The sequence below is a fragment of the Schistocerca serialis genome, chromosome 7, assembly GCF_023864345.2.
Source record: "Schistocerca serialis cubense isolate TAMUIC-IGC-003099 chromosome 7, iqSchSeri2.2, whole genome shotgun sequence".
Taxonomy (NCBI): Eukaryota; Metazoa; Arthropoda; class Insecta; order Orthoptera; family Acrididae; genus Schistocerca; species Schistocerca serialis.
In genome coordinates, this window is record NC_064644.1 from 224,686,028 (window position 1) to 224,707,384 (window position 21,357).

Sequence of the window (21,357 nt, forward strand, 5' to 3'; positions counted from 1 at the left end):
GTCGGCAGTGCCCTTTCAAAGGAACCATCCCGGCATTTGCCTGGAGCGATTTAGGGAAATCACGGAAAACCTAAATCAGGATGGCCAGACGTGGGATTGAACCGTCGTCCTCCCGAATGCGAGTCCAGTGTGCTAACCACTGCGCCTCCTCGCTCGGTATGTGGTCATACTTTTAGTTTTTAGAGTGGGCATTACCATATTAAGGTTTCTGGCTGCCACCTTTAAATATATGTAAAAGTTTCTGCCAGCAGAACTACATCGTCAGCCTAACAATTTTTTTTTTTTTTTGGTTCGTTTCTCACTCCATGGCCACTGCCAACCAATACCTTCTTTATCACCTCGTCCATGATTATATTAAAAAGCAGCGGACTCAAAGAGTCGCCTGCCTTGTCTAATACCACATAAACTGCTATCCAGCTAGTTAACCTGGAACCAGTTCTCGCCTGGACATAGTTGTTGGAATAAATGTCTTGAATTGTTTTTATTAAGGTGAAAGAAATTTTGATATTGTAGAGCAGGTTTAAAACATCTGTTAAATGAAACCTAAGGAAAGCCGTCGCTAAATCAATAAAACAAAGATAAGCTGGTCTGTTGAATTCAATAACTTCACTACAAACTGTCTAAGAATAAATACTGCATGTGTGCATTACCTACAGAATCTAAAACCGTTCTGCTCCTCTCCAAGGATTTCAATGCTATTTATTTCATTTCCTATTATTTTTGTTATGATTTTAAGATCTGAACTCAGCAGACTTATTCCTCTGTAGTTGTATGGATCTTTCTCATTCCATTTCTCTCGTCGTATATGTGGGAGGCATTAATTTGTTGTCCGACTCTTGTGAAACGCAAAATGGTTCAAATGGCTCTGAGCACTATGGGACTTAACTTCTGAGGTCATCAGTCCCCTATCAACGTAGAACTACTTAAACGTAACTAACCTAAGGACATCACACACATCCATGCCCGAGGCAGGATTCGAACCTGCGACCGTAGCAGTCGCGCGGTTCCGGACTGTGCGCCTAGAACCGCTGGACCACCGTGGCCGGCTAGCGTCTGACAATGAAGATCGCTGAGCACATCCGTAAAGCTCTCGCGCCAACGTGCTACTCCTCCTGGGGTCTTTTCTGTTTCCTCCATTAATCCAACACGCTAATGGTCTCAGGCTGATGATATCTGATCTTCCTTTTTTTTCTTTTGTAAGATACAGACACATTATAATCACAGACATTGCAATTGTTCTTGCTATATTAATGCCTCGACGCGCCGGAATGATGATGACGTAATTGTTTCTCCCTGTGCAGGAATCACGAAATGTGAAAGCATAAAAGTTGTGGACTCCGTGACGCACGGAAGTTTGGGTCGATCCTAAGGCAATCCTGAAGTGTGCTCGGATAGCCAAAGTGGGTAGGACGACCGCTCGCGATATGCGGGAAATCTGGGTTCGCATCCCGGTACAGCAGAAACGAAATGCGAATCCATTTTGTAATTTCGAGATATTTTATGGTCGATAGTATTTCAGGAAGTTCAAAAATGTTCAATGAAATTCATGGATACAGAAATTCAAGTCGCTTAGGAACGAAATAAATAGGATGTGCATGAAAGCTAAGGCGAAATGGCTACATGAAAAATGTGAAGAAATCGAAGAATAAATAATTGTCAGAAGGACTGACCGAGCATATAGAAAAGTCCAAGCAGCCTTAGATGAAATTAAAAGGAAGGACGATAACGTTAGGATTGCAATGGGAAACCCAACGTTGAAAGCAGAGAACAGAGCGGATATGTGGAAACAGTAAATTGAGAGCCTCTATAGCGGGGGCGTGGGAGATAGGGGGGGGGGGGGTGAAGGAGGATAATTATCTGATGACGTGATAGAAGAAGAAACAGGAGTCGATAGGGATAGGCGACCCAGTATTAGAATAAAAGTTTAGAAGAGCTTTGGACTACTTAACATCAAATAAGGAAGAAGGGATGGATAAGATTCCACTGGAAATTTTAAAATCGTTGGAGGACATGTTAACAAAATGTTTATTCACATTGGTGTGTAGAATGTATGAGCCTGGCAATATTACATCAGACTTTCAGAAAAACTTCATCCACACAATTCTCAAGACTGCAAGAGCTGAGAACTACAAGAATTCTCACACAATCAGCTTAATAGTTCATGCATCCAAGCTGCTGACAATAGTATACAGAAGAATGGAAAAGAAAATTGAGGATCTGTTAGATGACGATCAGTTAATTTTAGAAAAGGCAAAGGCACCAAAGAGGCACTTCTGAAGCTTCCGTTGATACTGGAAGCCAAACTGAAGAAATATCGCGACACATTCATGAGATTCGTCTACTTGGAAAAGCGTTCCACAACGTAAAATGGTGCAAGATGTACGAAATTCTAAAAAAAAAAATGGGGTTAACTTCAGAGAGAGACTGGTAATATCGAATGTGTAAAAAACGAGGATGTAACAGTACGCATCGAAGGAGCAATGACGGAATTCAACGAAAGTTTCAAGAGTGGTATTAAATTTCAAGGTGAAATGATAACAATTATAAGATTCGCTAACGAGACTGGTATCGTCAGTGAAAGTGAAGATGGATACAGGATGTATTGAATGGAATGAACAGTATAATGAAGACAGAATGTGGCTTAAGAGTAAATCGAAGAAGGACAACAGTAATCAGATGTATCAGAAATAAGAACAGCGAGAAACTTGACATCGTGGCTAGGCCGCAAAGTAACCTATGATGGACGGAGCAAGGACGAAATAATAAGCAGGCTAGCATTGGCAACAATGGCATTCCTGGCCAAGAGAAATCTATTTGTATCAAACATAGGCCTTAATTTGAGGAAGAAATTTCTCAGAATGTACGTTTGGGGCACAGCAATGTATGGTAGTGAAACATGAACTGTACAAAAAAAAAAAAAAAAAAACCGTAACAAAAGGTAATCAAAGCATTTGAGACGTTGTGCTGCAGAAGAATGGTGTGTGCTGGTAGGGTAAGAAAGAAGGTTATCTGAAGAGTGAGTAAGGGAAATAATGTATGGCAAACGCAGACAAGAAGGGACAGGATATAGGACATTTACTAAGATATCAGGGAATAATTTTGATGGCACTATAGGGAGCTGTAAATGGAAAAAAAAGGAAACTGCAACAGACTCAGAACAGACCTGCATTTGAGATCAGGAAGTTATCTTTTTTTTTTTCTTCTTGTACTTTAACCGACTTCCAGTCGGTGAGGATTGATATAAAATATATTTACGTTTTGGTGTAATGTTACCTCCTGCCCCACAGGCAAGTTTCGCGATGAGGATATGAAGATGTTATAACCAGTGCCTAATTACATACACAATATTTAGTGACGCTACCCGGACACCCCTCTGTAACGCGTTATTGACCACTCGATGACACGAGAGACTGACCCACCAGTATGAAAGGCGGTGAGTATCGCACTGTCAGAAGAGCAGCAATAACAACAGAATGGGTCGGTCAAATGAATGCAGTTACTTCGAAATTGAACCAGCCAATTGATGTCACCTGTACAACAAATCCATCAGGGATGCTTTATCCATTACAATGCTACCCTAGGTGACTGTTGGTGATGTGACCGTGATGACGGAAGGAAGAAATACAGGCAAAGCAAGACCAGTAGGCCTCAAATACTGACGGCAGTGAGGCCGGTGGTTGTAAGAAGCCGCATGAACTCAGTGGATTGACTCGTGATCTCATACCTGTGACACGCAAAATGGTCTGGCAGCTCCTCGTGCGCCGCACATTTCTAAGCGACTCTTGTGGTGTTGTAAAGGGCGACGCAACTAGACAGTGAACGACTGGAACTAAGTGATTTGGAGTTAAGAATCATGATGTACCGTATGGCAATACGACGGAAAATTTCCAGTTTCACGAATGCCTAGAGTACGATACCTGTCATCAAATGCCAAAAGTGAAGAACAGACGATATGGAGTTACATTATGGAGGTTGTAAACGGACATCCTCCTACAGCATTACTTTTCCTCAACCGTAGCAGTCGATGCCAGAAATATCTTTCAAATCTTGGACAGGTTAATACTATCTCAGCTGAAAAAATTCTTATAATTTTATACATATGTTACATTTCAAGCTAAAATTTATGAAAAGGAACTACTTTGTTTTCGATGTTACAATCTGTATATACTAGCTCTGAATGTACAGTTAAAATTCTGTTTTTTAGATACATTTGAAATTACAAAATATTTGCCAAATTTAAAATTTATATTGTTAACTACGCAATCTAGTATTGCTTATTATGTTTATTTCTGGATTTATTTATAAAAAAATAACCTAAACTAACAGAATTCATTTGTCAAGAAAAATTCTAAACCTTTTGGAACACTGTTATTATCGCAGAGTGAAGTGGTAGTAAGCACGCTTCTGATGTGATCGGACGTATTTTTGTATTTTGGACGAACAATGCTACTTCGGATTTGTTAACGTGAAAATTCAAAAGAAAGTGTGATGTAGTAAAATGTGAGACAGTAAATTATCGTGAAAACAAAAATTCTGCAAAACATTCTTCAAAATTATTTAGATCAAATGAGCCATGAGAACGTAAAATGTGAGAAGTTCAGCTTCAAGAATCAGATCCATAGACAGGAAGAACTGGAGCCAACTGTGCGAGAAAAGATAGGTAAAAATTTTATTGTAAATCTTACTCCTCGCGAATCTTCTGGAAAGACTTCACCATCGTTGATAGTCGCATCAACAAGAAAGAGAGGGGAAGATTACAAGGTGTTTCTCGTGGCTAGGTTGTGGTCCGTTATTCTTAAGAAAATGCAAAGTGTAAAGATATGAACTTTTTTTACACAATTTTGTTCTGCTTACAGTCGAAGAGCATTTCGGTGACAGTGACTGGTTGTATCAGCATAAAAATTCCTACGCAAGTCTGTAGCATTTCGTGGGCGTTGTCACTGAAGATACAATATTATTTTAGAGGAAATATAATGCAGCCTAATAACCCAGGAGATTTTTACTTCAGTAATTCCTATGCAACATAAATTAGCATCTGTGAGGCAATAACATGCGTGAAATAGAGTGGGCTGCCCATAATCACTATTTGGACACATTGGAACACTTTTGCGATGATTTAGGACATCGACTACCTTTCCAAATTAAAAGACATAATTTAAAGAAAAACAAATATATTGTTCATCCAGACACAGTTAACAACGGTGTATGTTCACACTTTAATGGAAGAGTATTGTTATTAACCATTATTGTGAGCTGGTGCTTGCAAAACACCCTACTGCGCTGTCGACACTGTTTAATCTGGGAAGCTGTTCTCCAGCACCTGATCTTTACTAAAGTTAAGTAACAGTCGCTATAGACAATTAAAGTCATCTTGCAACTAATTTACATTCTATTCCACATTTACCATGGGTCACTGCGTCCGTACTATTTCTTTGTCCATTAAATTTCACCATTTCACGTTAGTTGCGCGGCACACAGCACGCACACACAGCAAACAAATGAAAATAATTCTTATTTGTACGTGTAACTTGATAGAAAACAGACTTAATTACCGACTATCAGCGCTTTTTACAGGGGCATCCGAAACTTACAACTCAAATCTCCTTGCGTTCTGAGGTTTCGCCTTGTTAATGATAAGTGTGGCCGATGGGGGCGGGGGCTGGAGCAAAGGGATGGGGTTGTTAATCAGTACAAGACTCTTACAAGGTCATAAGTATTAGTCTTTGATTTGTTTGATGTGGCCCACCACGTCATTGTTACCTGTGACAACATCAACGTCTCAGAGTACGACATTTGCCGAACGTCTGAATTTGCTTTTCGATACATTTCAATCTCTGTTGTCCTCACAGTAGTTACCCACCTTCATCTAGTACCCTGGAAGTTGTATTCTGAACCTCAAAATTTCTAATTTATGATATCCTTCTACAGCAACACTTCTCAAACTTCGATTTTCTTCATTTCCGTCCAGCTATGTGGCGCAGTTGTTGACACACTGGGCTAACATTCAGGAGGACGACACTTCAAATCCCGGTTTCGCCATCCACGTTTTGCTGTTCTGTGATCTTCCTTAATCGCTTAAAGCAAATTGTGCAATGGTCTTTGAAATGGCAAGCCTGATTTCCGTTCCCATCCTTCCATACACTAAGGTTCTGCTCTCTATCTAATGACCTTGTCAGTGGTGGGATTAATTGTAATCTTCCTTCTTTCCTACATTCATTCACCTTTATTTTTCGGTTTTCCCACATTCCACATTTCACTTCCATGTGGTTCCCTGCTCCACATGCAAATTATCAGAAATTTCTCCGTCAGATTAAAGTCAATGGTTCATACCAGCAGACTTCTGTTAGCCAGTAATGCCCACTTTTCCTGTGCTAGGCTCATTTTTATGTTCTCCTGGCTGCATCTAACATATGTAATTGACTTTCGTAAGCTGCAGAATTCCTTCCCTTCGTCTACTTCGTGATCCTCATTTTTTTAATTATGTTTTTCAGTAATCCCATTTCTGGCTGTCCTCAATCTTTATTTGGTTTACACTCAATCCATATTCGGTGTTCATTAAATTATTCATTCCATTCAGCAGGTCCTGTAATTATTCCACGCTTTCAGTGAAATTAGTAATATCGTCTTAAGTTGCAGAAAAACTGCTGGGATGCCAATTCATAATAAGACAGACTCCCATAAGAACTCAATTGTAACGCTTTCTACAATCCCCCAGCTCACACTGGATAGATCTTCTGGTCACAGACGTTTTCGATGTACCCAAAAAATGGAAAGAAAGCTGGAATGAACAGCCAAATCTAACGAGGCACATTTAAGCTTTGATCCTCCCCGTAGTGAATCGTCGAGATGCAGATGCATTCCAATGAGACCAATATCTGTGGTTACATGCACATCATCAATTAATTCGAACGTTCGGTGCATGTCCTACTCTGAAATGAAGGTGTTGTGACGTGGTGGGCCACATCAAGCAAATCAGAAGACTAATAATGATCACCTTATCAGTTTCCTGTATCAAGTAACACTTACCTTCTCCCGCACACATTACCACACACTCAACATTTTCAAGGCGAGACCTCACAACACAACTAGCTTTGAGTTGTAGGCTGACTCAAGTTAGTTGCCGCCTAAACAGTTCTGAAGTAACGATTTGTATCTAATGTCCCTGTAAAACAGGCAAACATTAGTTAACTACGTTTTTTTTGTATCACGCTACACGTAGAAACAAGAATCAGTTTCATTTGTTTTTCTGCGCACGCTGAGTGCAGCATAACTAAGATGGAACATTTTTATGGACAAGGAAATAGTAAGTATGCAGTGACCCGTAATCGTTCTGGAGTAGAATCAAACTAAGTGGAAGATGATTTTAATAGCGTTCGTCGACTGTTGGCTACCTTTAGTAAATATCTGATGACATGTTGTCGAGAACTGTCCCCTCCATAATTTAAAAAAAAAAAGAAAAAAAAAAAACCTGAAACACTTGCAGGAAACGACACCTAAACTGCGAAATAATTGTGAAATTTAAACGAAACCCCTTATAAATACTCTGTGTATGTGTACGTATATGTTGTGCAACGTCCTACTGCTGCAATAATAAATAATCTGACGTTGAGGTGTGGAAGGTACACAGATGCATGTATGGATGGTAATCCCCTGTACAAGCACGGATTTCTGGAGTTTTCCCCTCTTTATCAGCAAACGATATGGATTCCGAAGGAAATAATACGTTAACTGTATTCTGATGCTGTTTCGTAAACTCCGTGTAACTAACTATAAACTTTATTATACCTGATTTAGTCAAGTTTTCGTATTTTTTTTTTATCTAAAACACATAAGTGTTAATTCATAGTATTTCGTGTTCACCACGAACGTCTGACGGTTTGATCCTATTGTGATTACCTATATTGTAGCTGAGCTTTAGTATTAACTAAAAGCACTAAGCTATTGAAATAAATTTAATAACAAAAAATTGATGTAAATATTAGTCTGTATTTCAGTTCAGTTGGCAAATATAAAAGCCGCTTTACTGAAAACAAGCAGACATGGTACTTAATCATAACTTGCACCCACTTAATATGAGTGAGAGGTCACCTATCGACAGACACAATATATTACCAGTACATATTGGTTTAATGGCTACTCTAAAGTTAATCAATCTCGTTGTTAAGTTTCCGTAACATCAATACCTAGTCAGCGGGCCTGTCTATATTTTAATTATTGTCGATTTAAATTATTTAATTTGGAGTTCATTAATCTCTCTACAGTTAACACATACTTTTGGAAAGTAATTATTCTCGGTATAAGTTTTCTGTTCATCGAAGAGTTCAAACGAAGCATCATCAGCAAACACTCCCGACTTCTAACAGCACCAGAGCGCCCCTTACATCATACTTGTGAGTCCGTAAAGTCCTGTATCTTTCCAGCGGCTACTTACAATTCATGCACTCAGTAATATTCGTCCCAAAATCAATTATTCTGCGCCGTCTAAAATATGTCTTCTTCAAAAACATTATTAATTCCCCAAGGCAGAGAAATGTCGCTTAAATACATTAAAAGCTTATTAACGTGGAGTACATGGCACTCTTAGGATGTGATGTTTGTATCACAGCACTCTCACTGTTCTGAATTACTATTATTATTATTTCTTTCTTGTCTCAGACGTTATGTCTGGTTAAAAATGGAAGGTGACGCGGACCTTGATCAAGCGTGACTTCCTTTTAACTGTACGGTATATCTTACATTGCATTTATGAACTTTCGGGTAATTGAACAATTGTCAATAATTACAGATTTCTGCAGTTGTATATATAAGTTTGGATGTAGCTGTATTGCATTGATGTACTGGTGGATATTGTGTGGTATGACTCCTGTAGTTGATAGTATAATTGGTATGATGTCAACTTTATCCTGATGCCACATGTCTTTGACTTCCTCAGCCAGTTGGATGTATTTTTCAATTTCTTCTCCTGTTTTCTTTTGTATATTTGTTGCATTGGGTATGGATATTATGATTAGTTGTGTTAATTTCTTCTTTTTATTGGTGAGTATGATGTCAGGTTTGTTATGTGGTGTTGTTTTATCTGTTATAATGGTTCTGTCCCAGTATAATTTGTATTCATCGTTCTCTAGTACATTTTGTGGTGCATACTTGTATGTGGGAACATGTTGTTTTATAAGTTTATGTTGTAAGGCAAGCTGTTGATGTATTATTTTTGCAACATTGTCATGTCTTCTGGGGTATTCTGTATTTGCTAGTATTGTACATCCGCTTGTGATGTGATCTACTGTTTCTATTTGTTGTTTTCAAAGTCTGCATTTATCTGTTGTGGTATTGGGATCTTTAATAATATGTTTGCTGTAATATCTGGTGTTTATTGTTTGATCCTGTATTGCAATCATGAATCCTTCCGTCTCACTGTATATATTGCCTTTTCTTAGCCATGTGTTGGATGCGTCTTGATCGATGTGTGGCTGTGTTAGATGATACGGGTGCTTCCCATGTAGTGTTTTCTTTTTCCAATTTACTTTCTTCGTATCTGTTGATGTTATGTGATCTAAAGGGTTGTAGAAGTGGTTATTAAATTGCAGTGGTGTAGCCGATGTATTTATATGAGTGATTGCTTTGTGTATTTTGCTAGTTTCTGCTCGTTCTAGATCGAATTTTCTTAAATTGTCTACCTGTCCATAATGTAGGTTTTTTATGTCTAAAAATCCCCTTCCTCCTTCCTTTCTGCTTAATGTGAATCTTTCAGTTGCTGAATGTATGTGATGTATTCTATATTTGTGTCATTGTGATCGTGTAAGTGTATTGAGTGCTTCTAGGTCTGTGTTACTCCATTTCACTACTCCAAATGTGTAGGTCAATATTGGTATAGCGTAAGTATTTATAGCTTTGGTCTTGTTTCTTGCTGTCAGTTCTGTTTTCAGTATTTTTGTTAGTCTTTGTCTATATTTTTCTTTTAGATCTTCTTTAACATTTGTATTATCTATTCCTATTTTGTGTCTGTATCCTAAATATTTATAGGCATCTGTTTTTTCCATCGCTTCTATGCAGTCGCTGTGGTTACCCAATATGTAATCTTCTCATTCAGTGTGTTTTCCCTTGACTATGCTATTTTTCTTACATTTGTCTGTTCCAAAAGCCATATTTATATCATTGCTAAATACTTCTGTTATCTTTAGTAATTGGTTGAGTTGTTGATTTGTTGCTGCCAGTAGTTTTAGATCATCCATGTATAGCAAATGTGTGATTTTGTGTGGGTATGTTCCAGTAATATTGTAACCATAATTTGTATTATTTAGCATGTTGGATAGTGGGTTCAGAGCAAGGCAGAACCAGAAAGGACTTAATGAATATCCTTGGTATATTCCACGCTTAAACTGTATTGGCTGTGATGTGATATTATTTGAATTTGTTTGGATATTAAGTATAGTTTTCCAGTTTTTCATTACTATGTTTAGGAACTGTATCAACTTAGGATCTACTTTATATATTTCCAATATTTGTAGTAACCATGAGTGGGGTACACTATCAAAAGCTTTTTGGTAATCGATGTATGCGTAGTGTAGCGACCTTTGTTTAGTTTTAGCTTGATATGTCACCTCTGCATCTATTATCAGTTGCTCTTTACATCCTCGTGCTCCTTTGCAACAGCCTTTTTGTTCTTCATTTATAATTTTGTTCTGTGTTGTATGTGTCACTAGTTTCTGTTTAATGACTGAAGTTAATATTTTGTATATTGTTGGTAGGCATGTTATGGGGCGATATTTAGCTGGGTTCGCTGTGTCTGCTTGATCTTTAGGTTTCAGATAAGTTATTCCACGTGTAAGTGTATCAGGGAATGTGTATGGGTCTGCAATGTAACTGTTAAATAATTTAGTTAGATGTGAATGTGTTGCGGTGAACTTCTTTAACCAGAAATTTGCTATTTTATCATTTCCATGGGCTTTCCAATTGTGAGTAGAATTAATTGCTTGGGTGACTTCATGTTGCAAAATTGTCACTTCAGGCATTTGTGGTATCATCTTGTATGTGTCTGTTTCTGCTTGTATCCACCGTGCATGCCTGATATGTTGTACCGGGTTTGACCATATGTTGCTCCAGAAGTGTTCCATGTCTGTTATGTTTGGTGGATTGTTTATTTCAATGTGTGTGTTATCTATTGTCTGGTAAAATTTCTTTTGGTTTGTGTTGAATGTTTGGTTTTGTTTCCTTCCATTTTCACTTTTTTTGTACCTTCTGAGTCGTTTGGCGAATGCTTGTAATTTCTGCTTCTTTTCGTCTAATTGCTCTGTCGCTTCTTGTTGTGAGATTTTATCTAACCTTTTTCGTTTTTTTCCGAGATTTCATTTCTTATAAATTGTGTTAGCTGTCCGATGTCTTTTCTCAGTTTTTCTATTTTGATCTGTAGCCTGTGTTGCCATGCTGGTTTTGTGGGTTTCTTCTGTGTGTTGGTTGGTTCTGATCTCTGCCTAGTGTGTATATTTAGTGTAGTGAGTGATCCTATATATACCAGTAGTTGTAACTCTTCCATAGTTGTGTTTTCATTTATTTTGTTGTGTATGATTGTGTTGATAGTTTTTATTGTTGTTTCGACTTGTGGGTTATTTGGTGGTCTATGTAAGAATGGTCTAATGTCTGTATTTGTGTCTTTGTATTCTATATATGTTAGCTGAAATTTTTCTTCTATATCTAATATCTGTGTCACTTTGTGTTCTATTTGTGCTTGTTCTGGTGGCTGCCTTAAGATTTCGTTTTCCTCTGATTGTTTAATTGGTGCGTGTTGTTCATTGTTTGTTTGCTCTGGGATGTTCGAGTCCATTACTGTATTTTCTTCTTCTTCTGATTGCACATTATTTTGTTCCAGTACTTGTTGTACTTGTTGTTTGATGTTATCTAATTCTGACTGGGGTATCCTGTTATTTTTTATTATTACACGGATCTGATCAGCTAGACGTTGTTCTGTTAAAAATTTTAATTCTGGGTATCTGGTAATAAATGTTGTGTATACTTGTGATCTGTATCCAGTTGTGTTGGTTCCTAGGTTTGTTGCTTGGTAATAACAGAACATGAGGTGTCGATTAACTTCATCTGACCATCTCATCCTCTGTCTTTGTTTTCCTTCTAGGGTGGTTGCAGGAAGCATATCCTGCAAAACACCTCTATTTGGATTTAAATCATTTTCCAGTTGGCTAGCAGTGTCGTTACCATTGTGGGCGGGCATAGGGTTCAAGCGTCGTCCCCGACTATGATGGCGCTTGTCCGAGGCTTCTTTAGTTCTGTCCTGAACCAACTAATCACACTCAAAGGGGGGTTAGCCCTATTAGTGGTTTGTTCTTTTCGTCGCCTTTTACGACTGGCAGAACATACCGGAGGCCTATTCTTTTCCCGGGCCTCCACGGGATTATTATTATTATTATTATTATTATTACTACTTCATTTCAACAGAGCACATAGTAACACGCTTTCATCGCAGTCGGCGAAGTTTCATTCAAGAACGCATCCAAGTGAGAGTTTTGGATGCACCACATCGTTCGCTCATTAATGACAGGAACTCGTTTTACTATGTTCATCGACAGGTAAGCTATAACCGACCGGTTGAGTGTGGTGGCCATTGAAACCTGAGAAGGAATTTTGGCTCACGCTGCAATAGGCTGGAAAAGGCTACCAACTACGGTGCTATGTGACCAATACTTATTGGTGATTATTAACTAAGGCCAATAATTGTAAGAGACATGAAAACCATTTATTTGTTTACTATGACACACAGATACGTAAAGGCTACTATTTCATTATTAAGGATGGTGATGCTTGTGCTGTGAAAAGAGAAGATTGAGACATCTGTGGTGGTAGGACTAGTGGAACTCATTACACAGAAATGACCTTGTCAGCACATCCACATTAGTTAATGTCTAACAAATAAATTCGCCAAACAGCCGTACAAATTGAGAAGTTATTTTATTTTACCACCAGTTTCGGCAATTCATTATTCCATCTTCAGGCCCCATATGAACTGCGAAAACTGATAGCGAAAATAAAATAATATAACTTCTCAATTTGCACAGCTATTTGGCGAATTTCTGTGTTATATATTTGACCAGCCGCTGTCCCAAGCCCAAACCGGATGAACAGGTTATTAGTTGGTACTAGTTTTACAGTAATACATAGGGTAATTGGCGACATTAATTGCAAGTTAGTGCCAGGTATCGTCTTGTTTATGATCATTCTGTGACTGGGGAAGTTATATTTTCATATTCGGGAAGCTGCCTCCAATGTGTGGAATTTTCACAGACACCTGCTTAGGGCAGAGAAATTATATGACGTTATAGAATGGCTAATTCAGAATTCAAAATGAAACGATAATCTAGTTATCATGGATTCCCGAAAGGCAGCAGTACGGAAAGTAATGGAAGAGTTACGGGACAATATGGTCTTGGTACTGTGAATGAGACAGGGAAAAACTTGAAAGAGGAGGAGGTATACTTGGAAAAGGCCGGGAGACACGAGAAGTTTCCTGCTGGATTACATCATGGATAAAGCTTTCTAAATGAGATTCTGGATTATAACAAGTGCCCAGGAGCAGATATGGACTCCGGCCACAGTTTACTAACGATGAAGAGCAGGATGGCTTTTAAGAAACTCGTCCCAAAGAATCAACGTACAAAGAAGTGGGATACTGAAGTATGTGGTAAGATGAATGTGTTTCAAGTTCTTTGGGTCTGTAGATACTGCAATAGTAAATACCACTGTAGGCAGATCAGTTGGAGTGGATATCTGTGAAAAGAGCAGTCACAGATGTTGGACTGACAAAAATAGATACAAGAAAGGTAAAAGCGGAGAAACTTTGGGTAACGAAAGAACTAATCTGTCTGACAAAACAAATGAAGCACCTAAAATATGTGATCGGATGTGAATGTAGCTTCTTACATGTTCGTACCATTGGCAGGTATATATATTTGTGATTAGAAGTTGCAATAGTCAATTGCCATCAGAGAGCATTTGTGTCGTGTTATACGTGTTTAGTGTTGAACTGGGCCTGATGGGGCTTATAAATGGCATGAAGAACGTGAGATATTGAGTGATCGTTATGAAGGACACCGAGATGCATCGTACTCCTGTGAGATATCTTTATCAGTAGCTTATGCAGTTTGAAAGGGGCTTCATTGTGGGTCTCCATTTGGCCAGCTGGTCGAATTGCGCAGTCTCTAGATTTGTGAGGCATCCCGATGATGATGATGATGATGATGATGATGATGATGTTTGGTTCGTGGGGCGCTCGACTGCATGGTCATCAGCACCAGTACAAAGTACCCAATGTTACACAGTCCAATTTTTCCACAGTCCACTCTAGCCACTGTCACAGATGATGATTATGATGATGAAATGATGAGGACAACACGAACACCCAGCCCATGGGAAGAGAAAATCCCCAACCCAGCGAGGCATTCCGATATTATATTGATCAGATATTGGGCGGTAATGGGACGTGAGAGCAGACATACTCGCCTACAAGTTTCCGGTCGATTCTCTCGTGCACCACGCTCGTCGCTACCGATTCATATCTGCGCTTGCTATACTAGAACAACTAATCGAATTGTTCAACATTCTGTGCCATCCCACACCTCTGGTCGGAGACCAGCAGCAGCCGAACTAGGGTAGGACTATTCCATGAGTAGGCTGAAATTAATACCACAACGCAAACGGCTGTGTTTGGAGTGGTACCTTGACCATAAGGCATGGACTGGTGATGAATGGCGTCACATTATGTTCAGCGATGGATCGCAGTTCTCCAGTACCCCAGATGACTATCGTCAGTGGGTATGTCTGCGACCTGGGGAGAGATCGGATTCTTCCAGTGTTTTCGGGAGACACTCCTGGCGTCATGGGGTGAGGAGCCATCGGATATAACTTCAGGTCATGGGTGTTGGTGACTGAGGCAGCACTGACAGCACAACAGCGGATCACGATTATTCTTTATCCTCATGTGTTACACCTCATGCGACGGTATCGTGATGCCGTTTTACAACAGATGCTCGTCCACAAATTACACTTGTGACTATGAACTGTCTGCGTGATGATGCGTACTCCTATGGTGTGAGGCACAGAAATGTACAAGGAAACACAGGAATGAAATAAATAGTATGTGCACGCCAGCTGAGACAGACAGGCTGCAAGAAACTTGTAAACAAATCGAAAAAGAAGGACTGATTCAAAATATAGAAGAATTAAAACAAACTTCAGTTAAATTTAAGAAGGGGTATCAAAATGAAGAGTGCTATCGGGATTCCACTATTAAACGCAGACGAGACAGCGGATGGGTAGAAAGAGTACACTGAAGACTTCTGCGACCTGGAGGACGAGTTTAATGACGTGATAGGTGAGATACGTGTCGATAAGGAAAAATGTAGGAGATCTGCTATTAGATTCAAAAAGATCTCGACGGGGGGGGGAGAGGGGGCATGCGATCAAATCAAGTGGAAGGAACAGAGCACACTTCTTCAGAATTCCAAAAATCCCTGGGGGAAGTGACAAGACTGCAGACTTTCGGAAAACTAACATCACACTATTCCGAAGATAGCAGGGCCAGATAAGCATGAGAACTATGGACAGTCAACTCAACTGTTTACACGCTCAAGTTGCTAACAGGAATAATACATAGAAGAATGGAAAGGAAAACTGAAGACCTGTTAGATGATGATTTTGGACTTAGGATATGTAAAGGCACCAGAGAAGTAGTTGCACCTGATATTGGAACCAAGACTTAAGGAAAATCAAGATGTGTTTATAGGACTTGTCGACCTAGAGAAAGCGTTCCTGGTTGTTAAACGGTGCAAGACGTTCAAGGTTCTCAGTAAGCTATAGGAAGAGACAGGTTATATGCAATATGTTCAATAATTATAACGGATATATCTGAACAGCATTACCAGTTATTATTCTAATTCTTTTAGCATTACCCTCATTACGTGTACTATATTTACTTATTGATTTCCCCATCAGAAGAATGTATTATTTTTTTATTCTTTTGTTTAAGAGTTCATTACTTACTTTCGGTCATCTGATACTTCAAGATGCACTAATCATTTAGTTATTATGGACTGACACCCTAATACTATATTTTCACTACCACCTCAGAAGACGTTAGATAATCATTTGATGAATAAATTCACTGAAGTTCTTTCAATTACAATTGGTATAAATCTATGATTTGCTCCACAAGTTCTGAGCATTGACCAAATAATAATCCAGGTCGATTTATCGCAAATTTTCTTTGTCTCGGTCTCCAGGTGTGGCATCAGATTTCTGTTTGTTATAGATTTTATGGTGAGACACTGTTAATGAAGGCGGATTTGATAGTAATTAATTTAGTTAATTCAACTGATATTGTCTCCAAGGTTTGTACACATCGTCCACTCCTCTCGTTATTGATTTTTCAGATAGCTTCAATTTAGATGAGGTATGTCACAACATAATAGGGCCTTCTTTGGATTTAATGCCAATGAATTGTTATATTCCTGGAAAATAACATAAAAACTCTTATAACAATTTTTGTAGTGTAAACTACCATTACACTTTATTATTATACATGGATTACATTTTCAGCACTCATAACAAAATTAAATCCTAAAAATGAAAATTCTTTCTTCCTATAACAGTAGTAATTTCAACGGTAGGAGTCTTTTCAACGTCATCCTTAATTTCGCTATACTAAGAACTTAATTACACTAATAACCTGCAAAGTTATAGTTAAAAGAATAATCTTTTAGGTGATTTATGTCTTTTATGCCTTTTCTTTCAAATAACTTTGTTAGTCTTTTCCTTTACCTTTACAGTTAGGTTATTATTCATCAAAGTCTTTTGATTATAATTGGGGGCAGTAATTACATGATCAGAGTTTTTATACGTTATTTATTTATTTCTTTGATTATATTCATGACTGATATGATTCTAATTTTAAGATTTATATTTTAACGTTTACTTTTTGAATATTTACTGTAGTAGTATTATTTTCTTTACTCCTAAACAGCTTATTATTAGAGTGTAACACTGAAGATGTTAAGGAAAAATTTTTATTTTTAGTTAATAATGATAATAAATGTGGAAATATTATTTTTACAGTGAAAAATGTTAGAAATGCTAGTAGAATTTAACTGCTAATATAAATAGTTAGCAGATTTCAAATTGACTTTACATTTCCTTAATTGGAAATTAATATTCGTATATTATTAACAGTAATACGATAGTAATAGCAGCTGCAGCTGCTACAACAGGAAGCTTTCGTATGGCATCATATTCTGGGGTAATTCATCGTTGAGTAGAAAAGTATTCATTGCTCAAAAACGTGTAATCAGAATAATTGCTGAAGCCCACCCACGGTCATCCTGCAGACATCTATTTAAGGATCTAGGGATCCTCACGGTAACCTCACAGTATATATATATATTCACTTATGAAATTTGTTGTTAATAATCCAGCCAAGTTTAAAAGTAATAGCAGTGTGCATAGCTATAACACCAGGAGAAAGGATGATCTTCACTATGCAGGGTTAAATCTGACTTTGGCACAGAAAGGGGTAAATTATGCTGCCACAAAAGTCTTTGGTCACCTACCAAACAGCATCAAAAGCCTGACAGATAGCCAACTAACATTTAAAAATAAATTAAAAGAATTTCTAGATGACAACTCCTTCTACTCATTGGCTGAATTTTTAGATATAAATGAAGGGGGGGCAAAAAAAAAAAACTAAAACAACTTAAACATTAGTGTCATGCAATATTTTGTGTAATGTAATATCTTGTACAGACATCTTTTATTAACCTGACACGTTCCACATCATTACGAAGTGTCGTATTCATGATCTATGGAACAAGTATTAATCTAATCTAATCTAGAAGAAGAAGAACAGGAGGAGCTGTAACAGCAACAGATCAAACATGCAATGATGTCTATATAAAGTTGTGTGTGATTCAGCGCTCTGTTATTTTTTGATGTAACGTCTATGTCGCTGCAAGCATCCGCTGGATTTGAAAATCTGTGTAGTTGTCACTACATGTTTGTTATAAACTAGCGTCCCAGCCCGGCTTCGTACGGTAACATTATCTACGGTCAGGCGACTTGTGTGGCCTAAAGTATTTTGTTTGCAGGTTACAGCTTAGAGTTATGAATAAAGTCGAAAGAGAACAACGTTAATTATCATCAGTTTCGTATAAAATATTCGATATAAACAGCGAACTGCTGGAAAGTTGTCTGCAGGCATGAATGTTGCGTGTCCGATATAGGAGAGACATCTCATGACAGTGATGGGAGTCCATCATTATGTAATTCACACGTTTACAAGTAATGTAAATACTGTATGTGAATCATGAGCGTGTGAGTGAGCCAATTTGTATCAGAGGCTGGCCGAGGTAGCATTAATAAAAGCAAAAAAAAAAAGAAAAAAAATAAGAAAAAAGAAAACACTTGCTCTACATGTTTAACTCGTGAAACTCCGCAAGTACGGCACCGCGTTGTCGAGAATCATTGTCGCAGTTCTCTGTCGTGGACTCGTTATGACAGATTTCTTCACCGTTCGATGCAAAGAATCGCGTCCACATCTAGGTTTGATTCGGGGAAGGCAGAAAGCTGAAAGCTGAATCATCTGCCGTATGTAAACGAAGCAAGGTTACTGAAGTTGCTGCAGAAAATTTTCGGAAAACGTTTCACTTGTAGCGTAGAAAATGAATCACTACGTATTTTAAATTCGCATGTTTCTTCACTATCCGATTATTATTCAAACGATTGCAGGGAAGCTATTGGTTAAAAGTATTTGATAAGTTCAAATCGCGAGTCTCACATCACAGCCTGATGATGAGGTGGTTATCTTCCCGTTATTGGTCACATGTATTACATAAAAGTTCAGTAACTCACTGCCTGTTATTCGAAGAACTTGCAGTGAAATGATGATGCAAATTGTGATTGCTGATCTGAGGGAAGTAGAAATTGGCAGCCTGAAGTTGTCGACATATTTCGAACTCCGCATCATTTAGGGGCGAACTCTAGGTAAAAAGGTAGACGGAATAAAGTGGCGTAGCCAGAATTCGATGCCACAACCTTTGGATTTCCAGCCACACAGTCTACCACCAGCCCACGCCAGCAGAAGCTAATCAAATCCTGGTTGCTGCTTATCAGGACACTGCTGCTCTCTCGGGTTATGGCGGCTGTACACTTCGTGACAATGGCACAATGCTGCCGCAGCACCTCATGATAATAGTGGCATGCCCTATCGAAAACGTGATCGAAGTCCACTAACACAAAGGCTCTGTGTGCGCGACAGGTCTTCACCAGCGCGATGACATCTAGATAATCAGTGATCGCTATCTATATGCTGCTGTTACTGCCGTCTCCTCTGCAGAGACGCAGGATTTTCTGAATGCGGCCAGCGAGAAGTCTCGTAAACATCTTGAAATCGCTCTGCTGTCAGACGGCGTGGGGACCGATATATGGTTGCCGTCGACGAAGACAGGTACAATCTACACTGCAAGATACATCGGTTCTTGTTACACTGTAGCCCATCGAGGCATCATAACACCACGAAATGTGCAATAAAACTCTGTCAGGAGACCATCTGCGCCTGGCGATTTGTTGGGCTCCCCTTTGCTGAGGTCATCAGTACTTCCTCCATCGCTATGGGTTCGTGAGGGTCACCCACGCGTTTCCATAAAGGGTCCGAGGCAGCAAGCGGAGGATTTCATTCATTGGCGAATCATCCTGGTCGTCTGCAGCGTAAGACCACCGATAGTGATCCAAGACAGCGTCAGCGACATCCTCTTCGATCGAGAGGCGCCCACCATCCGGTATATCAGGCATAGGCATCAAGTCTCTTCAATATCTGCAACGTTAACGGATAATGTGATGCATGACTGGCGGTCCAACCCCAACTCGGTATTGTCTACGCGCTAGCACAATTGTGGTTTCGAGACGACGTCATGTAACTGTCGCGATCTTTGATTCCAATTTACGGACCTCAACCTGATGTCCTGGTGGCGGCAGTTGGGCAGATATCTCCCGCCGTTGCATGAAATAATATTCCATTATGCCTTTGCCAACACGTACTGTCCCGACCATTCATCAGACGCCGCAGAGCCGGTATTGAGCAATCGCGCCACATCTCGATCGTGGAAGGAAACGTCGGATGCAGCCTCTCACAGTTCCTCCATTTCTCTGCTAACCTCAGCCGATACTCTAGATCGTCGTGGAGCGCTACATTCATCATCCATGTGCCCCCGTACCGCCACGTCATCTGTCGTGGAAGGTTGATGGTGCAGAGGTAGGCATCATGATCCATAAAGGCAGCGGGCCATGTCCAAGCATCACGCGTCACTGCTGTAAGTCCCTGAGAGGAATAGTCTCATTCAAGACAAGTCGCCTAAAGCCCAGTAACGTATGTATATTTTTGTTGTCGTGGATAATCCACCAAGTGCCGCTCAGGCGAAGTTGCAGTTCCCCTGAAGTGTGGTATTTCATCCTCTAGTGACAGAACACAATTGAAATAGCCAATAGTATAATATGACTAACTGTAGCGTCCCCCTAATAAAGGTACGACATACTCCGCTTAAAATCTCGAGCAGTCTCTCCTTTTATTCCTGTCAGAGGGGGCACACACATTCACAATCCTGAAGCCCTGATGCGTTACAACAAGTCCTCGTGCTGATGATCGGTAGGTCACACCGTCGAGCAAGATGCCTTCCTTCACAAGAATGGCAGTACCATTGCCATTATCCGTGCAATGAGCCTTTTAACTTCCTATCCATAAGTAGATGGGAACTGGTTGAGGCACACTTTTTGGAGGAATGCGACATCGGGATCTGCCGCCAACTAGTCACGAAACATCTCAGCTTGACCTCAGAACTGATGGTATTGAGGTTGATGGTGCCGATCAGGAAGATCAGGCACGGGGCACTACGGGACCTAACTTCTGAAGTCATCAGTCCCCTAGGACTTAGAACTACTTAAACCTAACTAACCAAAGACATCAAACACATCCATGCCAGAGGCATATCGTCAGGGACAAGTTCTCACCACCCATCTGTGGTTGCCACTCTCCTTCGAACTACAAAATCGATGCCATGGGTTGCTCTGAGAATGCAGAATCTAGTCTGTAGTGCTCTGCCGCCGCATCACTAGCTGCTCAGTGTCGCCTTAAGGCACGCTTCTGGCCATATTCGATTATCAGGAGAAACAGTTTGAAGCGCCCCCATGTATGTCAGCGGGAGCACCGCTAGTTTGGGCGACATCTTCTCCTCCTCTGTCGGCAGATCTATGATCTGCCGTTGCATTCAGCTTGATTTGAGATGTCCGTCTTGCTCTCGTCCCGAAAAGGTCTTT